This window comes from Rissa tridactyla, chromosome 2 (assembly GCF_028500815.1).
Source record: "Rissa tridactyla isolate bRisTri1 chromosome 2, bRisTri1.patW.cur.20221130, whole genome shotgun sequence".
Taxonomy (NCBI): Eukaryota; Metazoa; Chordata; class Aves; order Charadriiformes; family Laridae; genus Rissa; species Rissa tridactyla.
Window position 1 is genome coordinate 123,202,728 of NC_071467.1, and position 10,439 is coordinate 123,213,166.

The following is a 10,439-nucleotide window of genomic DNA, read 5'->3' on the forward strand; positions in this document are numbered from 1 at the left end:
GCTGTATTGCCTCAGGGTGCTGAGTTGCCAGACTTGATTTTATTCTGAAGCAATCCAAGTGTCTGGGTTTTTCTTATATATTTTCCTTTCCATGAGAAGTATTGTTGTTCTATGGTTAGTTACGAAAGAGGATGTCCTGCCCCCCTTGCCCTAGCACATTTTGGAATTTCCCATAGAACAAAATTTCCAGCTTCTTGACCACTCTGAACTCAGAGCTTTGGAGACACAGATCAAACATAAAACTGCAACCCCTGGGGCAGGAAAGATATCATCAAGACGTCATCAAGATGATATGACCTGCATCCTAAAATATGGTCAATGATACCAGAGAACTAGTGTCTAACATTTGCCTAGCCTGGAATTCATGACCAAAATTGCTGGACATCCTGCAGTCTTCCCATGAGGGCTTCTTAATGGATAATCTAGATTTTCCCTGCTGTGCTTGATCCATCCACCATAATTAGGGTCAATGCATATTTTTCCTCCTTGCAACTTCAACATCTTCAAAGGCTGATTATTTTATTACTCCTTAATTATCTTCTTTTCTAGTTCTGTATTTCAGTCATTCCTCTCACATTCCCTCAAAGGCCATGTTTCTAAGTCTTCTGATTATTCTGTTGCTTAAAACAAGACAAAGCAGTCCTCTGAAACCTTGCCAGGGCTTAAAAGAGAGACAGGATTACTTTGTACATCTCTCAGCCACCACTGCTGGTGGTTATACATCCCAGTATGATGTTCACCTTCTTTTGTAACAGCAAGATGCTATTGACTCTTGTTAGGTTTGTGATCTGTTCTGAGCACTAGAGCTTCTTTGGCCAACTGCTCTACATAGCTTTTCCCCATCTATATGCTTAATTCTCCTTTGTAAGTGTTCTCATTAAAGAGGATCATGTTTTTTCATCAAGCACTGCATAGCTAGGTGGTTAAAGGAGGTGATTGATTGTCCCACTCTACACTGCACTAGTGCAGCCCCACTGTAGTGTGTATCGAGTACTGTGTGCAGTTTTGGGCACCTCAATATAAGAAGGACATCAAACTACTGGAGTGTGTCCACAGGAGGGCGACAAAGATGGCGAAAGGTCTCCAAGGCAAGACTTATGAGGCGTGGCTGAGGTCACTTAGCTTGTTCGTCTTAGAGAAGAGAAAGTTGAGGGGTGACCCGGCACAGTCTACAACTTCCTCAAGGCGGGCAGCAGAGGGAGCCGTGCCGATCTGCTCTCTTTGGTGACCAGCAACAGGGCACGAGAAAATGGGATGAAGCTGTGTCAGGGGAAGTTCAGATTGCACATTGGGAAAAAGTTCTTCACTGAGAGGGTGGTCAGTCACTGGAACAGGCTCCCCAGTGACAGCACCAAGCCTGGCAGAGTCCAAGGAGCACCTGGATGACACTCTTAGTCATATGGTTCAGTTTTAGGCAGTCCTGCGAGGAGCAGGGAGTTGGACTAGATGATCCTTATGGGTACCGTCCAGCTTGAGATATTCTATGATTGTATGATTTATTGAAACTGTCAAGAACAATTTGAGTTGTCAGTCCATCCTGCAGTATATGTGCAGCCTCTTACAACACAATACAGTTTGCAGATTTAATAAGCATATATTTTAGTCCATCACCTAGGTTATTACTTAAAATATTGAATAGGAGTTAGATCTGGGTCGCTGTGGAACTGTACTCAATGCCTCCTAGGGACCTAGGTGTCTATATAGCAACTATTTTATCTTTCAAGCCAGCTTTTCACCCACTCTGTACTTGAATTTAGACATTTCCCTTGTTTCCTAACAATAATATTACTTGAGGTGATGTCAAAAGCCTTTCTAACTCAAGCCATATGATATTTACTATCTTGTCCATTTTACATGAGCTATTGCTCTGTAGGGAAAAAACCTCATGACAAATCCGTGTCAATTCCTATCGTCTTCTCATTGTTTTCCAGTTGCCTTCAAATAGTTTGATTTCTCCTACTCCCTATGATTTGCCGAGATGGAAAGCACTGAACAGGTTCCCCAACTCCTCTCACCCCCTTTCAAATGGTAAGTACCACCTCTACCCCTTTGGCAGCACGGGAGCAATCTGGGCGACTGCAGGAGTCCTCGCTGGGGCATGTTGCAGCTTGGAGAAATTGGTCCTCATCGAGAATCATAGAATCATTTAGGTTGGAAAAGACCCTTGGGATCATCAAGTCCAACCATCGACCCCACTCTACAAAGTTCTCCCCTACACCATATCCCCTAACACCACATCCAAACGACTCTTAAACGCATTCAGGGATGGTGGCTCCACCACCTCCCTGGGCAGCCTATTCCAGTGTCTGACCACTCTTTCTGTGAAGAATTTTTTCCTAATGTCCAGCCTAAACCTACCCTGCTGCAGCTTGAAACCATTCCCTCTTGTTCTATCGCTAATTACCTGTGAGAAGAGACCAGCACCAACCTGTCTACAGTGTCCTTTCAAGTAGTTGTAGAGAGCGATGAGGTCTCCCCTCGGCCTCCTCTTCCTCAAACTAAACAGTCCCAGCTCCTTCAATCGCTCCTCATAAGATTTATTCTCCAGGCCCTTCACCAGCTTCGTTGCCCTCCTCTGCACTCGCTCCAGCACCTCGATATCTCTCTCGTATTGAGGTGCCCAGAACTGGACACAATACTCAAGGTGTGGCCTCACCAGTGCCGAGTACAGGGGGACAATCACCTCCCTACTTCTGCTGGTCACACTATTTCTAATACAAGCCAGGATGCCATTGGCTTTCTTGGCCACCTGGGCACACTGCTGGCTCATGTTCAGCCGCTTGTCCATTAGAACCCCCAGGTCCTTTTCTGCCAGGCAGCTCTCCAGCCACACTTCCCCAGGCCTGGAGCGATGCATGGGGTTGTTGTGGCCCAAGTGCAGGACCTGGCACTTGGCCTTGTTGAAGCTCATACGGTTAGCATTGGCCCATTGGTCCAATCTATCCAAGTCTCTCTGTAGAGCCTCCCTATCCTCATGCAGATCAACACTCCCTCATAGCTCAGTAGCTGAACTTCAGGTTGGTTGTGGATAGAGCTGAGGTTGGAGGGTGCTGAAAGCTCTACTGGGGCTGCATGCCCAGGTGCTGACTTTGTGGGAGAGCAGGGGTCCGGGAAGGGGAGGATGGGCGAGCATCGAAGTCTTGCCTCAATACAGAGACATGATGTGGGTGGGATGTGCATTTGGATTTGGAGCCAGACATATATTCCCATTTTATGCAGGAGACTCAGAGTAGTCAAAGACAAGCATGAATGGATCTGGGGTTGTGAGGATCAGTTGCATCCAGATCAGTCAGTCTGGAAGACTATGACATATCTGTGTGGTTTCCACCCTGTTCTTATTCTGTGCTAGTTTGAGAATTAATCTTTTATTGCCTGATTGTAAGCAGAGAGAAGACTGATACACCCAAACAAGTACTAAGCATTTTGGCCTTTCCAGCCACTCTTTTCTGTTGTGCAGTTCTTCCTGAAGGGTTTTCTTTTCTGTTTGTTTGTTTGTTTGTTTGGTTGGTTGGTTTTGTTCGGTTTGGGTTTTTATGTTATTCTTCATTAAAAATACCCTCAGTATTTAGTTTGCTGGGTTTTGTTAGAACTGGAAGACAAAGACATTGCTCTGGTCCTGGAATACTGAGCCCGATGAGACAACCGTGTAGGAGATACTTGCATAGGACATTAATAAAAAGGAGCTCCTCCCCCCTGCCCAAATAAGAGACCTTCCCCCATAATTATTGTCTTAATGAAAGCACTATATGCAGCTCACAATACCTATAATTTAATTTTAATTACTCCTGGAAGACAATTAAAGCAGTTATTTAAAAATGCAATTCTTACCATAAAGTATAGCAAAATGGAGTGACAAGCATACAAAACTTATTCATCAAAGCATTTAATATCCTCAAGTTAATAATTTTATTATTGCCAAGATGTGTGGTTCAAGCAAGAAATGTGGTGCTACGATCACGAGAGGAGTCATTTGCTCTATCGCACTCATAGATTTCAATTGCTAATGTACTGGCTGCACATATAGAAAAGGAGATGAAAAAGGTGGACTTCATCATTTGACCTGCCTGACCCTGTATCCAAAGTTTATTTCATGCATTTGTCCATGACATAAATTTCCATCTCTTCTACAAGCTGATAAGATTGATTTTGCACATCAGAGCGAGTAGTGCAAAAATACAGAGCTCCAGCCCAGCCAACCCACGTGGCAATCAAGACTCACCAAGGAGTGTCAAAATGCTCAGTGGAAAATTGAAAGGCAAAAAATCCTTTGTAAAAATCTGTTGTATTTCTTGCTAGGATTTTTGAACGTGACACTGCGTATCGTTACTAGTAATGTGAAGACATGTAAAGAAAAGAACAAGCACTCTATAAGCTGGTCTAAGAGCACTCTCCATACGTTGGTGTCAAAAGCACAGTGTTCGTACTAAACAACTTGCCGATAATCCATAGACATAACAGGTCAAAGGGCTGAAGTCAAAACTATTGACCTCAGCAATGTTACAATGGCGCGAAGGGATGGGCTCAATGTGAGCCCACGGAGGCGCACAGAGTAGGATTCATCTCGCCACGCTTCAGCTGCCTGAGCATTCGCTGCTGGTGCTCAGGCTCCCTCCTGGCTCCAGACAGGGAAGGAAGGGCTTGCCCTGCCTTAGGAACCACTTTTAGTCCAAGCTGCTGATGTGGGGAAGGTGGCGAGACTCTGCCGCATCGCTCGCTCGCTCTTGGGAGAGTTCTCCTGAGAGTGTTTTACATGGAAAAGCGAGCCGCCTTCTGCCCAAATGTTTTCCTCTAGAGCTAATAAACCCAAATTAGACTCTTCCCCAGATCAGGAATGAATTTTGTCTGGTTGTGTGTCATGGATATAATAAACAGTTTATACTTGGGCAAAGGCTGTGTTTAAGTATGGCTGAATCCTGTTTGGTTTACTGTGATTAACCTAAACAATTTGTAAATGGATGAAGTAAGTTAATTTAAATTCTTTCTTCCATTTCCTATGTCTTTGTTAAGACTAGGTTCTTAAAGCAACCACCCCCAAAATTATTTCAAGACGAGCAAATTAATGTTGACGTTCCCACATTAAAATGAAATAGCATTTTTTTTTTCTTTTTTTTTTTCCCCTCCTTATTTAATAAGGCTTAGAGATCCTTTCCAGAAGTACTCAGGCTAAACAACCTGCTGCTTAATGGGAGATGCCATTAATACCTTAAGACACAGGAGCATTTCGCTATGCCATTCAAAGCATTACAAGAAAAATTTCAGTCTAATCCCCCGCAAATTGCTTCTGCAAACTCCTCCTCAGTGGTGAGGCTGAAGTGTCGGTGACGTTGTCATGTTGCAGAAATATTGCTCCTGCTTCTCACGGGGGGATTAGATGAGCAAAAGGAGTTGTAGCCAAAGCACATGAGCAAGGCTGTGTAAAAGGGTACGAGGCTTACCAATTGGAAAAATTACAATTCCTGGTATGAGATTTATGTCCCGTTCAAAACCTTTTAGCTAATTAAAGGTATGGCCTACTTTCTTCTGCCTCCAGGAGCGCTGGGTGGCTGATGGAAAATGAGTAGCTCCATTGAAAAGAATCAATACTCTGGCTTTAATTTCACCGAAGGAGGGAACCTCACCTTTCCAGAAATAAGGCTGAATTCAAGTATCGGCAGTTACCATCTTTCACTTGCTAAGTGCCTCTCTTCGGGGTGGGCTGCTCCTGAATGTGCTCTCTGTTAACCCGGGTGCTACAAGTTATAATTCTCCTTGGTGGCAGCAAGGCGTAGCTGTTTTCTTGGTGGTGCGAGCAGATGGGCTTTGTCTTGTCTTTTACCGGAGCCTTTCCCTGACAGCCTTTAGTACAGTTTTGTTGGATCAGAGATGAAACAGTTTTTGTCGTTCCAGGTATTCAGATACCGTGTATAAAATGCTTTGCTCTTTCAAAAAATAGTGTTTTACTTTAAATGATTCTCCAACAATCGTTGCAACGATGCGCTGCAAGAGCCCAGATTAGGCCTTGTATTTTCATCTCGATCTCTGAAGCAACGGCCCTTGGCACTTCTGAGTCTGGGGAGGCATTTCTTATATGTTGCCAAATGATGTATTCCCAATTTAATATCAATATTTTTATAATCTTATTTTACTGGGTAGTCATAGCATAGGCAGCCTTGTTAGCTGAGTGCAGAGAGCCTCTCAGCGTTCACATACATGTATAAGGAAGTCAGTAAATAAAAACCAGCCTTTAAAAGCTAAACGTTTGCAGCCACAGACAGACAGGTGTTTATCTCAGGAGAAGTTTATACTGTCTTCTCTTTGAGAACTAGAAAGCCAATTTTCACCTTCAAGCGAAAGCAGGAATTAGATGGAATCACTATCTTCTGTAAAACATTTTCTAACCTTAAATGGTCTCCCGCAAGGTTGAAGCGTGAAGACCCTGGCGCATTTCTAACAGAAGGAAGTCTATTTCTGGAGCTCTTTGTGCGAGACGGAAAGCGCTGGGTTTGGGCTTTGTTCAGGGCGGGGGTGGTGGTGAGGAGCTCCGCTTCTGTCGCTCGCCACACAGCTCTGCTAACACGTCCTGCGTCCCACATCAGTTTAGCTCACCCTAAAATAAAGCCCTCCCCTAAGCCCCGCACGCAGGCAGCTGGTGGCTGAGGCACGCTGCGAAAACCGGGACATTTCCAAGGTCCTTTCATTACGCTGGCAGGTGACAGAGCTGTACGCTACAGAAAACCCTGCTGCAAACGTTGTACGGATGTTTTCATTCCTGGCTCAGGGGGTGGGATTCATGGTGGGGAGCGAGCGGTGAGAGTTGAGGGTGGAGCAGGGGATGGGCAATGCGAGTAGCTTGTGTGGATGACGAACAGTGGAAACTTCACCCCAGGGATGCCAGGACGGGACAACATGGTTGACCTCATCTTCTGGAAACTTAGGAGAGAGCCCTGGTCCAGAGAGCCTCACGCCACCACTCAGGCTGGAGCAGAAAGCCAGTGAGCCTGGCCTGCGACCTGCCCGCCATGTCCATGCAAGTTGGTTGGAAACACGTATGATGTGTATTTCTTTTTGACTTTGCTTCCTCTGCATCACTTCTGCCCTAAATAAGCAAAGTGGCGGTGCATTAAACAGATGTATGCAATGGGTTTAGTCAGGCACTGTTTCCAGAGGAGGTCGGACCCTTGAGATCAGGATGGTCCCTACTGGGATGAGAAGGGGACCCGGGGGGAGAGGGACACAGGAGGAAGGGCACAGCTCCAGCCTGAGCAGAAGCGATGGTGAGGTGCCCTTTGGGAGGTCATTCAGGGCTGAGCTCAACCCTGAAACCCCACTATCTGATGCAGGTCTTGTTCTGAAACACAAATAGCGTGAGTTGCTTTCATGAGAGAAAGCCCAGTGCCCTACTCCAAAACCAGAGACAGGAGGGAGGGCACTGTTCAGCCCCCCGTAAGGTACCTGAAGGTGCCTGGGTGGAGGAAGGGAAGGTGGTGGCCTGGGCTTGAAGCCATAGATGGGTAAAAAACGAGCATGAGGTGAATTGCTTTTTGTTTCATCTTCCACAAGAAAGCCTTCCTGCAGCAGATGGGGGGGGTGGGGGGGTGTTTTCAGCTGTGAGTGGTCCCGTGTGGACACACACAAGGGGGCTAACCTGGGAAAAAATGGCAGAGATCTTTGCCCTACCTTCTTTCACACGGCAGCACCTTTGAGAACCAGTCATTTCTGCAGTAAGTGTTTAATCATACCGACTTGATCAGGTGGACATTTTATTTTTTAAGAATTTAGCTATGTAAATGCAACTGTCTGAAGAGATTGGTCTATCACCATTATAACTGAGCAAGTCACTCACAGCAAATAATTTATGAGCTGCTTTTTGCCTTTGCTTTTTCATGAAGTGATTAGATGGTGCTCAAAGCATTCGTTAATCAAGAGTTTTAAATCTATGTTTTGGGCTCAGTCCTCCCAGGAGCCTCACAATTTGGCCGTATTTCAACAAACCTCTGACTTTGTCCTCAGCTTTCTGCCCACGAACAAGGCCTTTCAGCTGCCGAAGGTCAAAAACAGGTGAGAGCTGCCAATAGGTCAAGGCAGTGTGAGGAAACAGGGTCCAGACAGCCAGGCTGGGACACCATGGGCTCAGGCCAACTGGGTCTTGTGGGTCATGCTGGGAAATGTAACCCAGTAGGACACAGGTGCCTGGAAAAAGCACCCACCACAATCCTCCAGTGAGGCGCATCACTTATATTGACCCAAAATGAGACTGGAATTTTTGGCACACCCCAGCAAGAGCTTTCTGAAAACACACATGGTATGCACCCACTTGCATGAATGTTTGCCAAGTAATATGCAGCATGAATGCAGCCAAACTGCACTCAGCAACAACAAGCAGACAGTCTGGAACAGAATTCACTCCATCTTCTTTGTGGCCAGAGGGAAAAATTGCCATAGGCAGCATTTTATTAAAAACATAATGCAAAAAAAAAAAAAAAAAAAAAAAGGCAAGCAAGAGGGAGAGACAGAGCTAAGGATCAGGAAATAAATTAATCAGTGTTCCTCTGGAAGAGAAGAAAGCCCTTGGGGCCCAGCACAGCTGGCTTGACAAGAGGACAATATTGCAGGTGCTCTACATGTGGCTCAGTTTGTTTCCAGGAGCACTCAGAATAACGATGTCTTAATGCTTTTCTTTTTCTCCCCCACCCCTGCAGCTCCCCCAAGAGCTGGGTCATGATTTTTTTCTTCTTTTATTCTTCATGGCTATTCCAGTAGCAGTTGGGGATAGCCTAGAAGGGGGCGAAATCCCAGTTGTGCTGGGAATTGTGTGAACTGGTAACACGGAGGCGCTCTGTGATGAGAAGCTTTGCCATCCAGTTTAGACCATTGCCTGGTTCAGCGGTAAACCCAGGGACTGCCTTCTGCATTGCACAGCTGGAGCCCCCTTGCTGTGTAACCCGGAGATAAAATGGTGAGCAACATGCTAATTTAGAGCTGCTCCCAGAAGGGTGTTGAATACCATAGTTGAATACCATATACAGGATAAGAAAGGTGGACAAAAGCCTTCATTGAAAAAATATTAAAAGGATATATTTTACTTTATTTCAAGGATATTGTGTACTTCAAGACTGAAAGGTCTCTGGAGTTTGCCTGCTACGGTTTCTTAATACACTTTATATTTCTTTTTTTGCAACACTTGTTTGGCTTGTTATGCCAAAAGGACTTTGCCTTTGAGCCAGTGTAAACAAGAGATCAGGGCTTGAAGATCTTTGCCAACATGTGGCCAGTGGTGGGGATTGCTGAGGGGTGGCCACTGCCACCAGTGTGCCAGCAAACACTGGGGCTGACCACAGTGATGCTAGGCTTGTCTAGGGCTCAGCAGGGTGCTGCTGGAAACCGCAGAGGTGTGGGCAGTGAGGCTTTGCGTGTCCGTAGGGAAGCTGAGAGCTGTTTTGTATCTGGCCTTCACTGAAGAAATGTCCGAGAAGCGAACACTGCACCGTTAATGCTTGCTGGGGAGGGGGAGGCTGTAGAGCATCCCGCCATCCCTCAATGTCAGACCAACTACAGCAAGGCTGGTGCTGGCTGTGCTGCCTTGCGGCTGGTGGTGGACCCGTCCCCACTGCACCCTCGGCAGAAGCTCTGCAGCAGGGCTCCCTGCAGGTCCCTCCGTCCTGGTTTCAGCTGGCTGCGAAGCATCCTCACCCCACAGCTTCATTTATGGTCTGGTAAAATGGGGCAGAGGGGACCTGGCTTAAAGGAATAGCTGGTCACCTGCAGCTGCCTGCCTGTTTGGGGGCACCTAGGCAGGCCCTGCTTCACAAAGCCCCCGTTAGCCAATTTTAGACTAGAGGTGGCCATTGTGCTTTGCACCACCCCGACGTCGGCTAGGTGTGTTGCTCTGTTCGGAGCAACAGGTGCCCAGAGAGGCTGTGAAATCATTAGCGTTGAACATACTCAAAATTCAACAAGGTCTTGATGAACTTGAGTCTGGACCAGACGACCAGCGAACAGAGCGCGTGGACTGGACGTCCCTGCCAGCCTCAGTTATTCTGTGATTCTGCTTGACTGATGAATGAAGACATCTGGGTGCCTGTTTGGGGAATCCCTCATTGAAGGTTCAAAAGGAGACATTCAGCGCAGCCAAGCACGAGCTCTGGTGGAGGTTTTGGCACCAAAATACCCTCCCTGAAAAAAATGGTGATGCCTGGAGAGTCTCAGATGCCTACGTCAGGCACTGGTGAGCTGCATCTTGTGTAAAGGCTTAGATTCAACTTAAGTCACACTTGAGGCAATTCAAGGCAGGGAGAGGGAGGTATCTTGCTCTTTGTTTATGTGGTGCTCGTGCTGTGCATGTGTTCCATGGGAGAGGTATCAGCTTAAGAAGGTGAAAGCTCTGAGTGGAGAGCAGTCGCTGTAAGGCACAAGCACATTAATCATACACTTCTCAGTGACACAGATTTAGTGGTCTGTCT